Source organism: Anabrus simplex, chromosome 1 (assembly GCF_040414725.1).
Source record: "Anabrus simplex isolate iqAnaSimp1 chromosome 1, ASM4041472v1, whole genome shotgun sequence".
NCBI lineage: Eukaryota > Metazoa > Arthropoda > Insecta > Orthoptera > Tettigoniidae > Anabrus > Anabrus simplex.
The window spans coordinates 175,675,552-175,689,821 of NC_090265.1; the positions used below are offsets into that span (position 1 = coordinate 175,675,552).

At 37.6% G+C, this 14,270-nt stretch overlaps 1 protein-coding gene and 1 non-coding gene across 2 annotated transcripts in view; one reads left to right on the forward strand and one right to left on the reverse strand.

Moving 5' to 3' along the window:
- Nucleotides 1–14,270, reverse strand: part of LOC136863590 (alkaline phosphatase, tissue-nonspecific isozyme) — a 208,647-nt gene that overhangs the window by 83,667 nt on the left and 110,710 nt on the right. The window lies entirely within an intron of this gene.
- LOC137497183 (U6 spliceosomal RNA) lies at nucleotides 7,426–7,529 on the forward strand. Its single transcript, XR_011017719.1, has one exon. It is a non-coding gene; the product is annotated as a U6 spliceosomal RNA (small nuclear RNA).

Genomic DNA, 14,270 nt, shown 5'->3' on the forward strand with positions numbered 1-14,270 from the left:
TTTCACTTACAGGTACTACATTTTTCATAAACGACAGGAGAGATTGCTTCACTCCTGCTCATTATACTGCACAAACCTTCCAACAAAAGTGTAGAGTTGGAGAATAAAACTGTGGGCAGTTGTAGGTAAAATATTCCCTTAAAATGTCTTTCTTCTTCTTTTTAATCGATAGTGCAAGGTTGTGTTAGTATATTCCCCAAGATACGCGAAGTTCTATCTATGACTCCTAAGACAAGAAAACACAACCCCGGCCACGTCCTCCTGTCATGTTTTGCTTCGGTTTGTGTCTCATTTCTGACAGATAAGTTGGAGAAATGTGACGTTTCTCACATGTTTTCTTTCATGATCTCTATGGATTTAGAAGTATTTGGATATACTTACTTATGTTCTGCGATTGTTTTGCACGTTTGCTTGGTATGTGCAGTAAGATTGCTATAAAATACGCCGTATTATATTCAGTTATTTGGATAAACATGATTCATCGACTATGGGATGATCTTCTAGAACATTTAAGAAGCTGAAAATTCTCAGATAGCAAATATACCCTCAAAGAAAAAGAAAGGTCTGGCAAGTTATGTTAGTTGTCATCGAACTCCTCTCTGTTACCATAAGTATTGCATGTTGTTGCGCACAGTGTGGTAATAAAACAAGCGAATGTTGTCTCTAACTTCAGACATGTTTCCCCGGAAACATGATTTTGGAAGAAGATGTACCTATTTCTTAGGAACTACTTTGTATGTTACAATGAAATATGGTACCAGCGTATAATCCTGTATAATGAAATGTTTAGTGTAAGGATATATTGTTGAACTGTGGGGTCTGAATTTTACAGTAGATCATAATTATATCGTAAAGGTTCTATAAGTGGTATATATATATATTTCATTAAAACCTCACACATATCATCAATAATATCCGAGAAAATATACATGGTTTATTTTTAGGGATAAAATAGCAATCTGTCATTTTGGCAGTACTATGTTACGAAACTGAAATCTTAGAAAGAGAATTACTCATTTCCAGGTCTAAAAGCGAAATCATTCAAAACGTTTAATAGCGGAAGTGTAATTTTGACTACAACTTGCCTTAGGAGAAATGAGGAAACCAGTTTGAAAAATAATTCATATGAACAGTCTATACTTTCATCCCCGTTTCTGGATTAATTCCTCTAAAATTTGAGGTATAGCTGGATCCATGCCCCTGTTCTATAAAATGTTATTTCTTATCCTCTATATTATAAAAAAATTTGACAGTTGATCTGTAATGAAGCAGATTCATGAAGGCTTTTTCGATAGGTGTGCTTCGGTTTATGTAATATTATACACTGGCTGTTTGCTTGCGCCTATCATTTAGTTTCTTTTTGGATAATTTTAATCATTTATTGTTAACATAGCGACAATATCATAAGTTCGGTAGTTCAGGATGGTAAGGATTATTAGAATGTGTAAGAAACTAAAACAAAATTGCGGAAATCAGAAAATAGAATTTTCTTTGCTGAGTGAAGCAATGGCGTCATCTTGCCGGTGACATATTTGTGGGAAGAAAAGTTTGAATATCCCTCATAACTGTATTTGTCCTCTTCTTAGCAATCCCTAAATTTCTCTTATTGGTTCTATTTTCCATTGTTTTTACTAAATCTATTCGCAGGATTCTAACAAAACTGGGTACCTATCTTCTGCGCTGGGTAAAATAAATTCCACTGCAAAATTTGTTCGACGTGTCCATTGCGTTGGTAACTGGGGTCCGAAGAAATGCCAATTTTTGTCAAAAATTAGACATCAGTTTTGAAACTCACCTAATTAAAATATAGCAAAGTTTACAGCTCTCTAACTGATATCTCTAAGAGATTAAAAAGTACATCTGATTAATACCATCATAAAACCAAATAAACATTGACTAGAATGTTACAGTGTAGGAGAATATAATGTCCAGAAGAATTAACCACAGTTTTGAACTTATTGTGACTTACGTGTATAACGTGCTACCTAAACTGATACAGTTCAAAATTAATAGAAATTTGTCATGCACAGGATTATGTTTATAATGAGATTCCAGCCTTGCAGGATAGTTCAATATATCGTCGCTTCACCGGTAAAACGTTGTATCTCACAATACTCTTCCTGTCCATTGTTCTCCTTAAGACTGGTCACGCCTCCCAGCCACATATGGATACGCAGTCCACCAGAACAATGTCCGTTGTGTTCACTTTCCTATGTCGACGATTAAACGAAAATGAACCTTACATGCATTGTACACTAGGAGTGCGTAAATACGTAATGCAAACGTACATTCCTACAGTACGGTACTGTAAGGTTCATTTTCCTTTACACATGGGCTTAGGAAAATGAACACAACAAAATTTGTTCTGATGGACTGCATATCCATACGTGGCTGGGAGGCGTGACCAGTCTTAAGGAGAATAATTGATAGGAAGAGCTTTGTGGAATACAACCTTTTGCCGGTCGAGCGACGATATCTTAAAGAATATTTCGACGGCTTACTTTTAAAACCTCGTATCTCCTAATGCTGTTCATATCCATTCTTTTCCTTATGACTGGTCACGCCTCCCAGCCTCATATTGATACGCAGCCCATCAGAACAATTAACGTTGAGTTCATTTTCCTATGCGAGTGTGTAAAGGAAAATGAAGCTTAAATTCATTATACTGTAGGAGTGCGAAAATATGTCATGCAAACTACATCCCTACAACACGGTATGGTAAGGTCATCTATTTTTAGCTATCTTGGTCCCCTTATGACTGAGGATTGGAGACCTGAAAAGGAGCCAAAAGCAAGGACTGGAATGTTGAAGGGAGTTTACAGAAAGAAATAATGCCTGCTAAGTGCAGAAGTATTACCTCCACCGCTAATGAAGACAACAAATCAACGGCTTACTTCTAAAACCTCGTATGTTCCAACGCTCTTCCTACTCATTATATACCTTAAGGCTGGTCACGCCTCCCAGCCACATGTGGATATGCAGTCCATTAGAACAAAATTCGTTGGGTTCATTTTTCATGCCAACGTGTGAAGGAAAATGAATCTTCCATACCGCACTCTAGAAACGTTTGTTTGCATGACTTGTTTACGCACTCCTACAGTATAAAGTACTTAAGGTTAATTTTCCTTTACACGTTATGATACGAAAATGAACACAATGAAAATTGTTCTGGTGGACTACATATCCGTATGTGGCTGGGAGGCGTGACGAGTCTTAAGGAAAATAATCGTTTGAAATAGCATGGTGAGCTTTGACATTTTGATCGAAGATCAACGAATTATGTTCTTACAGAAAACACCCACAGCATATAGCAACAACGTAGACTACAATCATGATATTTGGTAAAATAAATTATTTGTCAGGAAGGTCGAAATATTGTTGTTCAAATGTTCATAAATTTTGTCGAAAGTTGTATCGCCCTTATTTTCATAAATGAAAGAGCTACATTCATTAAAATAATCAATTTTTAAGATAATTTCACATTAAATCAGTATGACGAATTTTGTTTGTCTGTCACTAATGGCTACAGAGATAGTAAAAATAATATTCTGAAATGGAAATGGAAATGGCGTATGGTTTTTAGTGCCGAGAGTGTCCAAGGACATGTTCGGCTCGCCAGATGCAGGTCTTTTGATTTGACACACGTAGGTGACCTGCGCGTCGTGCTGAGGATGAAATGATGATGAAGACGACACATACACCCAGCCCTCGTGCCAGCGAAATTAACCAATTAAGGTTAAAATTCCAGACCCTGCCGGGAATCGAACCCGGGACCCCTGTGACCAAAGGCCAGCACGCTAACTAAGCCATGGAGCCGGGCATAATATTCTGAAAAATATACGTTTACAGGAGAGCAATGAAATTAAAATATTTAAGTCCAACATCTCAGTAACTGGAGCCTCCATGGCTCAGACGGCAGTGCGTCGGCCTCTTACCGCTGGATACCGTGGTTCAGATCCCAGTCACTGCATGTAAGATTTGTGCTGGACAAAGGGGAGGCGGGACAGGTTTTTCTGCGGGTACTCCGGTTTTCCCTGTTATCTTTCATTCCAGCAACACTCTCCATTCTCATTTCATAGCATCTATCAGTCATTAATAAAATCACTTTGGGAGTGGCGACCCCATCGTACTAATAGCCTATATATGATTCCTTCATTTCATTCCTGACCCGGTCAATGATTGGAAAACAGGTTGTAGGTTTTCATTTCTTCATCTCAATAAATCTTAAAGATTGAGCAATGAAGTGTGGCACCTTGATCGTGACCTATAATCATGAAGGTAGCTTCTTACTTGTGAAAAATGTTCCATAAAATATTCAACAAAATTGGAGAAAATTTGAATAACAGTATTTGAAATTTTTCTATAAAAACTATTTTACTGAATATGGTTATCGGAGTCTACTTTGTAGCTACATGCTGTGAGTAGTATGCGCAAAATTATCATTCATGTTACTTGAGTAATTTCCGAGTTTACCCTTCCGACAGCTTAGAGTGAATTTATAGTCTTAGAAAAACATCGCAAGGAATAGATTGCCACAAACAATTAACCATGAAGTGTAACCAGTAACTAATAAGCTCATAACAATGTACAAAGTTCATTTACTGCACATGATAATTATTGTTCACCTATAATAGGTGTTTCTGTTAAAATTATGATCACAAATGTAGTTATTTTCCACTACTGTACTTCACTCCAAACAGACATGTGCCCTTAGTAATAGGTTTAAACCAAACAAAATGTATAGCAAGACATCCGATAACTGAACTAGACGTCGTGTTCCCACTGCGGTGATTCCAAGACTCTGAGTGAGTTCCCGTAAAGTATGTGTTTCATAAATATCCACGTTGCTGTTGTATATCGTCGTTGCCGGGACAAAAACTCCTATGTGATAAAGTATTTGGTGATATACTGACCCGCAGCACATACATTATGAAGAGCGAGAATGCCTTGACAATACTCACACAATATTACACCTTAGATGACAGAACCTTACTGGCCAAGTTCTAAGCTGAAATATTTACCATAGGAGGTTTTGTCCCGGAAGCGACGGTATTTACTAACGTACAAGTTGAGGTAATCGGCATTGAGATATTGTAAGAATATTTAAATCGACTCAGATAGGATTCATATATCCACTATCTAATCATAATGACGTTTAAGAACCAGCGAACTGCTTTTTTCTAAAGCGATGCCTCTCCTGTCCTCCATGATTTGTGCAAAAGGCGGATGATAACGTGACCGTTCTCCTCAAAACAGTAACAATGTTTTGTATCGACGGCTTACTTCTAAAACCTCGTATGTCCCAACTCTATTCCTACCCATTATATAACTTAAGGCTGATCACGCCTCCCAGCCACATGTGGATATCCAGTCCATCAGAACAATTTTCGTTGTGTTCATTTTCCTATGCTGGTGTGTAAAGGAAAATTGACCTTACCATACCGTGTTGTAGGGATGTAGTTTGCGTGACGTATTTGCGCGCTTAATGCATTTAAGGTTCATTTTCCTTTACAAGTTAGCATAGGAAAATGAACTCAACGATAAATTGTTCTGATGGGCTGCGTATCAATATGTGGCTGGGAGGCGTGACCAGTCACAAGGAAAAGAATGGATAGGAACGGCATTAGGAGATACGAGGTTTTAGAAGTAAGCCGTCGGTATGTTTCCTAGGTATTGTAAAGCTTCATCGAGAATGCACCATTTCAATTTTGCTGATCTCGTTATTTCAAATTATTTTGCGATGTGGAGGAAGACGGAGTTTTATTTGACGTAACAGATTCCCTATGGTCCATTTTATTGCGCACATGATATGTACAGTCCAATATACCACGAAACATCGGATTTAGCTCCAGGGCAACCGCTCATATCCATGCTATTTTTTTGCATTCAACGTATGAATGCAAAATGACACTTCGATATTAAACCGCACGCGTTCAGATACATACAGGAAATAAATAGAGCATGTTCTGTTTGTCCTTATATCGGACAAGAAATTCAATAAAAATGAACGACGTGACAGGTCGTTTTAAAAATACCTTTTAATTATTCAAGTAATAAAAGCTCTTCACATTATTATAACTATACAGGGTTGTCGGAAACAAAGTGAACCGAGTATATGAGGGAGAGCCTTGGTCATAACGATGAGTAATTTGAAAGGATTACTTCAATACCTCGCGCCGTTGTCATTCTATCAGCTGCTCTAGTTAGCCAATCAGTTCGCTTCGCGGGCGAATTTAAATAGGCTGTACGAGGTGGTGTTGCTAAATCTGCACGTGGATTGGTCAGACTTGAGAGCCATGTTGAGAAATGAGTATCATACACTAACACACTGTGGGTTAAGTCAATGCCAACGTAGCGTGCTTGGGTTGGGCCGAGACTATCAGCAGGGAGGTCTTTGTTCAAGTCCCTTCCCTGGAGAAATGTATTTCTTCTATTGGCATTTACAAGGCCGTCATAAGCCACGTGACCATTTAGCAACAAAGCCTCGCAAAGCACATCTGAAGCGATCTGATAGGCTAGCTTCAGGATATGATGAAATGACATTGGCGCGAGACCTATAATTATTTTTTCCAATTATCAGTATGACCAACCCTCTAACCCTTATATACCCGGTTTACGTTGTTTCAGACCAGCCTGTATATATATATTATCTTTCTGTAAATATCTCACTCACGACTGAGCATCATGTATTCACAGACGTTGTTCTTATGAATATGAATCTCTGATGTACTGTAAGTTCATCCGACTCTCTGACTTTCACGCAAAATTTCTGAGAAGTAAGTTGAAGAGTTTCTTGTTTGGGCAATCAATCTTCTGAGCGCTACTCCGCATAACATTAATTGATCCTTGATCATTTGGATTTTAGTTTATTGTTTACTATTTGTACTTTCTCTTAAACATCATCACCACTTCCTCACTATTGATTTCTCAAAATCATAATCTTGTCGTCTCGTTATGTTGAAAAAGTGTTCAAGTGTTCTTTGCAATCATGGCTTGATGAACTTCTTATTTCCAAGGTATTTGTAGCATTCGTCACTGATATAACATTTCAAAGCCGACGATATGTTTCTGTCTACGCAGACTTTTGGTCGAAGTTTCACTGCTGTTCCTCTTGCGGATGGTGGTGTGGAGTACGTCGCCAGTATTCTTTGCCAGTTGTATGATTATCATTATTATTTTCATAATAATAATAATAATAATAATAATAATAATAATAATAATAATAATAATAATAATAATAATAATAATAATAATAATAATAATAATAATAATAATAATAATAATAATAATAATAATAATAATAATAATAATAATAATAATAATAATAATAATAATATAGTACGCGAACCTTTCCTTGAGCCCTGGTTTCCATTCATTACTATAGAGCTCAGGGCTCAAGAAAAGGTTCGCGTACTATACTTTGTACTCGCTTTGTCGGTAGATATACTAAAATTGGAAAGATGCAGAGAACATTAGCATGGCTCCTGCTCATGGATAACACGCAAAATCGTGATACGTACCACATTTTTTTTATTTTCCCACGACTTAAGGTTGGTTACCTTATCTTATTTTTGAGGAACACGGAGAGCAGAAAAAGGAGAAGATCAGTCCAGGCACTGGCATCGTTGGTGTCCACCATACGGCGAACAACTTTACAGAGGATATCAGCTACAGTTGAGCTAGCACCTCTCTAGGCACATGGCTCAAAATAAGGACAGGAGATTCTAAATTGACAAGAATTGGACCAATTTTCGGTAGTGGAAATTTTTTCTGTTCCGATGATTATTATGATTAAACGTATCCCAATTTATTCACCATTAACTTTCAGACAATATAAGTGGCACGGAATCACCTTAGACTCCACAAGTATCTAACAGAAACAATCCAAATATGAAATGTACAAAAATTGTATACAAACTGCAGATTTTTTAAACACTATAGTAAACTGTCTTAGCTGTTGTCGTCAGGAAATCACTTTATTCTTCACAAAACGCCCGATTTCTGCACTCTGTCATGATATGATTAATGGTTTGCTTCTCGGCACAGTCTGCTATTAAAAATGGTATGCTTGGTGACCATGAGGCGCCTAGCTGAGTCTATCATACCTTCCAAAATTTTACCATGCTGTTCGCTTTGAATTTTTCTCTACCCTACGTCTGTTGGTCAATGGTTGCTCCAATTGATGTGATAAATATTTTTGTTATTACGTCCCACCAACTATCTTTATGGTTTTTAAATAACACCGAGGTACGAGGAGTTCTTTTACTCGCCAAATTAACCTATACAAGGCTGACGCACATTCAAATACCATCAGTGTGAACTGGTATTGAATCCATAAAGGCCAGCGCTCTACCGTATGAGCAACTTAAGCCGGAAACTCTTTTTCTCTTTGTACTCGATGGTATTAGGTGTGAGATGAGCTAAGGAGTTTTCAGTCCGACTCAATGGCTGAATGGTCAGCGTTGAGGCCTTCGGTTCAGAGGGCCCCGGGTTCGATTTCCGGCTGGGTCGGATTTTTAACCATGTCTGATTAATTCTTCTGCCTCGGGGACTGGGTGTTAGTGTTCATTCCGACACATTCCTCTTCATATTCAGATAACACACATAGAAGCACACAATAGTGATTACTTCCATTCATATAAGGTTGGCGTCAGGAAGGGCATCCGGCCGTAAAACAGGTCAAAATCCACATGTGCTACACAGCTCGTACCCGTGACCCCACGGGTGTGGGAAAACGTTAGAAGAATAAGTTTTTCCAGGGTGTTTTCATTTCACCCTTTCTGTGGCACAGTATCTTCAGTTTTCGCAGGATCCCTTCTCTTTTTCTCTTGAGATTAGAGTTAGACCGGTATGGTTGCCTAGAGTCCTACCCATTAACATTAACATAATCGTCACTACCACCAATTTTCACAGCTGTGCAGGAAGATGGAAATTATATGAGTTTGCTCAGTGAATTTGCCTGTTCCAGGATGCCCCTTTGTCACACTAAACCGATTTCTAATTATATCGTCGCTCGACCTGTAAAAGGTTGTATTCCACAAAGCTCTTCCTATCAATTATTGTCCTTAAGACTGGTCACGCCTCACAGCCACGTATGGATATGCAGTCCATCAGAACAAATTTTGTTGTGTTCATTTTCCTATCCCCATGTGTAAAGGAAAATGAACCTTACAGTACCGTACTGTAGGAATGTACGTTTGCATTACGTATTTACGCACTCCTAGTGTACAATGCATGTAAGGTTCATTTTCGTTTAATCGTCGACATAGGAAAACGAACACAACGGACATTGTTCTGACGGACTGCGTATCCATATGTGGCTGGGAGGCATGACCAGTCTTAAGGAGAATAATAGATAGGAAGAGTATTGTGGGATACAACGTTTTACCAGTGAATCGACGATATTTTGTGGTGAGTCCAACGACTATTCTGTTCCTTATTTGTTTCTCAGAATCATTGAAATCATTAAAAGCTGAGCTTGGATACATTATGTGCATGCTCTATTCTTATATCTGACAAGAATTCTTTGAAGCAAAGGTGGTTTCTTGGGTTAACGATTATACATCTTTCTACATTCAAATTTCGCATCGTCGCTGCTGTACCAAAACCGCGAATGTGACAATGCTCTTTCTATCCATTATTTCCCATAAGATTTGTCACGACTCCCAGCCATATATTGATATGCAATCTATCAGAAGAATTTTCATTAAATTTTCCTACGCGGGTGTGTAAAGGAAAAATGAACCTTAATTTATCGTACAGTAGGAATGTATGTTTGCATGACATAGTATTTACCCACTCCTAGAGGATATGATGTACATAAGATGTCAGTGGCTCTATTGATAGGTTCTTACGTATGCGGCTAAGGTTTGAATCTCGGATTCAGTCAATAGGAATTTTGAATCTGAATGTTACTTCTCAGTCTTTAACTTCCACGGGGGCAGTAGGTATATTTGTTTACTGCATAGTTTTACAGCCGGATACCCTTCCTGACGCCAAACCTATATTGCGTGTTTCTCTGGTGGTTTGTGTTCTGCTGTTTTACAATGTAAATGGAGATTTGTGTTTATGAGATGAAGTTAGAATTCAAGAGGACAAATGGGGCATGTTTACCAACGCGAGTAAAAGCTTTTATCTTGGTTTAAATCTAAGGAAGCCGATATAACAGGTACATTTCTATTCACCAAGAATTTTATCTCAGATAACGGATATTATCTCGGTTGAAAATTTTTCTGAGGAAAGGTTGGCCGTAAAACAGGAAATCTTTCAAGATGGCGGCTCATACTCGCTTGGCATATTTAACTTAAAGAGAAAATCACAGCGACGAGGGACATGACCAAGATTATGCAAATTTACAGATTTGAGGACTAGGATGGCACTGATTTTGAAATATATTTTAGGATATCTAGAGCTTCGTCACCGGGAGTGTTATCCATGATCGAACATAACCTGGAATTCCCAACATATAGGTTAGGTCTAAGATGAATTGTCGATTATAACCTGTACGGTACACAGCTGGATGATATTTTAATGAAGAATTAAGTAACACTGCTTTATTGTTTGAGTGAAATATATCATCGTTGCCGGGACAAAACCTCCTATGTGAAATATTTTAGCTTAGAACTTTGGCCGGTAAAGTTCTGTCATCTAAGGTGCAATATTGTGTGACAGTTGTTAAGACATTCTCGCTCCTCATAATGTATGTGCTGCGGGTCAGTATATCTCCAAAAATATTAACACATAGGAGGTTTCGTCCCGGCAACGACGATATAATGTGTAGGCTATAATGTACATTCTTATTCTCTATTATGCTAATGCTTCTGCCACCAAATTCAATAACAATCCCTTCTCTTGCACAGTTATATTAAAGCTTCTTTGTTCGTTTCTGGTCAATAGCGAAGATAATTTACAATAAATTATTTACAAACTTGTTTATATTTCAATTGCGGTGGCAGCACGTACCAATTTATTTTTGTCAGTATGAAAAATGTAAGTTTCAAATTCAGATTGAAACGAAAACTTCGTTTTGGTAAACTGAGATAATCAATTCTGTGTGAATATAGAAGTAATCGTTGTCCGAGATGACATTATCGGAGTTTTTTAAGTCTAAGATAACGGCAAAAGTAACTGACGACAAAAGTGTTACAAAGTTTGGACTGGAAAGACTTGGGAGAAAGCAGACGAGCTGCTCGACTAAGTGGTATGTTCCGAGCTGTCAGTGGAGAGATGGCGTGGAATGAGATTAGTAGATGAATACGTTTGAGTGGTGTCGTTAAAAGTAGGAGAGATCACAATATGAAGATAAAGTTGGAATTAAAGAGGACAAATTGGGGCAAATATTGGTTTATAGGAAGGGAGTTAGGGACTGGAATAACTTACCAAGGGAGATGTTCTATAAATTTCCAATTTCTTTGAAAGAAAAGGCTAGGAAAACAACAGATAGGGAATCTTCCACCTGGGCGACTGCCCTAAATACAAATCAGTAGTGATTGGTTGTGATCGATTGACGTTGGTGAATACTGCATTTAAGGAATTGAATAACGTATCAAGGGAAATGTCAGATAAACAAACACAAACACTAAGTTCCCAAGGCACAGCAATTAACCTTAAACAAATACAACATTGGCCCCCTGTAAATTTTGCTTAAGATGTATTTAAATGGAATTTTAAATACCAAAGAAGGCTGCTTGGTAGAATGGATATAGGAACAGAAGATTTTTATATTCGTTTTCCGCAGACGTTCAGGAAAATACGTCTCATGATGCATAAACTGAATTACAACTGTCATTGGTGGTGTCTCCCAGTTACAATTTTCTTCAGTTTATTACAGTTATTTATGGAGTCATTGGCACATTTTTGGATATTAACTTGGGGTTTACGACCAGATATTCTTCAAGGTACTACGTGGTCCTTCAGAGATTTTAGGTGCCACCGAGGTTTGTACCTGAGCCTGGAAAGTGCCTGGAAAGCTAACCCCCTAAATCACTGCATTGGTTAATCTCATTAAAAATACAATACTAAATTTTAAGCGGAAAATAGTTGGAAGCAAATATCTAAAGTGCATTGCCTAAACCTAATTCCCTTATTTGTGTCTGTGTTGTCGAAGAGGGGTGAGGGTTGCGGTGTTTTGAACATCACAGCATGTACTTAATATTATCAAACTGTGTATTTTATTGGAAGGATGTTTATCGTCGTTGCCGGGAGAAAACCTCCTATATAATAATATTTTTGGATATATACTGACCCGAAGCACATATCTCATGAAGAGCGAGAATGCCTTGACCATTCTCACACAACATTGCACCTTAGATGACAAAACCTTACCGGCCAAAGTTCTAAGATAAAATATTTCACATAGGAGGTTTAGTCCCGGCTCCGTTGATATATTTAATTTGTGGCAAGTCATTCTAAATTATTATGCTTGTATATAGGGTTTTAGTCACCCATTTCACATATCATCTCATTTCTTCGTATCACGGTAATAACGAATTATGAACAAGCGGATTCTTGAGTAAGGTATTACAACATCAACCGTATTAATAGATTACAGTAAAGTTCCAGAAGCCCAAGGTCAGGTGACCGGACACGCCATGCTAAATTTAGCCCTTTACCAGGAAGAGGACATCATCTAGATTGCAGGATTGCTTACCCCCCTCCATATTCTGAAGAGACAGTTATAACTTGTTAACTTCTGATTTTGGAACTTCGCTACATGAGGCTTTGTGAGCCTGCGAAATGTCAACCTATGTGAATGAAGGTTACGAAACAAGTTGATGGATATAGAGCAATGGATTGGAGAAGTGATAGAAAAAAGAACCATGTGATATGGTAGACTGAGGGATATTTTGGAGCCGATATCCATCAACTACAAGAGCCCGAGGAGGTCTTAACGTCTTTATATTGAAGAAGATCTTAACTGCTTAGAATCGAGAGCGCCTTGGCATCGGAGAAGGTCTTTTACATCGGAGCGTCTTTACATCGGAGGAGGTTTTAACGTCTTAATAGCTTAACTGCTGAAGATCTTAGCTGCTGAAAGTCTTAACTTAGTTCATTTCGCATCTGAGTAGCACTACTCAAAGTTACTCGCATTGAGATATTATTTCAATGACGAGAGATAAATTCAACGAGAGACCGGTTTTGACTTGTCTAGGACAGGAGATAACTTTGTCATATATTCATTTAAGCTACAATTCTGAAATAAGGAAGAATGCAAGTGTATTCTTTCTACGAACGTAACCCAAGGTGGTTTTGATATTGAAATTGGGGCTCATTGCCACCTTATGTAATGAGTATTATAGGAAGAGTTATCGTCAGAAAGCCGCTGTCCAATTAGTGGACAATGTACGAATCAGAAATAGGACTGGTACCTACTACGAGAGATGATTACTGCAGAACGAGATTATCACCAAACAGCTTCTATATCATCGAATGCGTCCATATACCAGAAACTACAAATGATGAGCTAATGGCATAAATTACTGCAAGTCTCCGCGTTACAGTTCATTTTCTTAGATTTTATTTCATTCATTTTTTCTTTCGTATCCGTAAGTTCAGTTCTCGTAAATACGCCGTCACTTTTATCATTCTAATAAATAGTTATTTTAATTGGTACTTTCGTAAATTGTTATTATTGATCCTTGTTTTCCAAGTTATTGTGTACTTAATGGTAAGTGTTCTGTCACCCCACCTCTGGGAGTATTCAGAGTCCCATTGCCTATTATTATTATTATTATTATTATTATTATTATTATTATTATTATTATTATTATTATTATTATTATTATTATTATTATTACTATTTACCAACTATCGTCTTCAAGCCAAATATTGAAGGCTGGCGCCCATGAGATATTTTTTATGGAGAGGAAATGAGCGAGTATTTATATTAAAATTAAGGTGACGCGGCACGTCACATATTGTCGCACAAATGTGGGCGCAAGAGTGGGTAAATTACAGAGTGAGGGAGAAACTCAACACAGTTTCAAATATATCCAAGAATGACAAAGGAGGAGTAGAGCAAATTGTAGCAGCACAAAAGCGGATATATTCATATTATAGACAAAATTGGAATTGATATGTTGGACTGGTATTGTGTATATAAAGGAGTATGCCAAACTACGTCTGGTTTTTAGAACCTAAACACAGACTCAAACGTGAAAAGCTATATGAAGTATTGAATAAGAAAATTATGAAATGAAACTCTTAGTTTACGAACTGAACACATCTTCTTGAGTTATTGAGTCCTATTGTGTATAAAAAATACATCATTT